The sequence below is a fragment of the Pieris rapae genome, chromosome 6 (genome assembly GCF_905147795.1).
Source record: "Pieris rapae chromosome 6, ilPieRapa1.1, whole genome shotgun sequence".
NCBI classification, from domain to species: Eukaryota; Metazoa; Arthropoda; class Insecta; order Lepidoptera; family Pieridae; genus Pieris; species Pieris rapae.
Genome location: NC_059514.1, coordinates 9,837,737 through 9,838,419, shown reverse-complemented (window position 1 = coordinate 9,838,419; position 683 = coordinate 9,837,737).

Genomic DNA, 683 nt, shown 5'->3' with positions numbered 1-683 from the left:
GAAGATGTGCAGCGTTTTTGTCGAAGAAAACGGAAAGACCGATAGACTGATTGAAAAAGAGTGACAACGGGAGATGTATTCGTTTAGTAGTGACATATAAAACTTTAGATGGAAATCTGTCGCATAACGTATTGTGCAGTAAACGCAGGTTTTTAATTTATATGATTATTAGCACGTATACAGTGTAAACAGTGTGAATATAGATATACAAATACATGGAGTGATAATATACTGGAACACGATCATCTATTGGGGTGTTTACTTTGGTAATAATTAATTTACAAAGAAGTTTCACTTCGGACATGTCTGCTAAGTACGCAGGTACTTTTTTTTAATTTTCATAAAGTAAAATATACCGACTTTGTATGTAATGTATTTTGCGACTGTTATTAATTAATCATTTATAACAAAGTACAATCTCAAAGAGCTTTCTTCGGGTGAAGTTTTGTTTTAGATATTAGCTATAGGTTAGGTGTTGAGTAAAATTTGGCTCAGTTTCAAACTGATATTTTAAGTAGCAACTAATATTATGTGTCTGTATCTTTATGTTACCTATAACGTTTACCAATAACCTCCGGATATCGTGGTCAATCCACTGCCATAATATCCGAAATATTTGTGTATGTGATACATAAATTTGTTTTATGATTGTCATTTATTTATATTGTATTCGTCTTAAATTG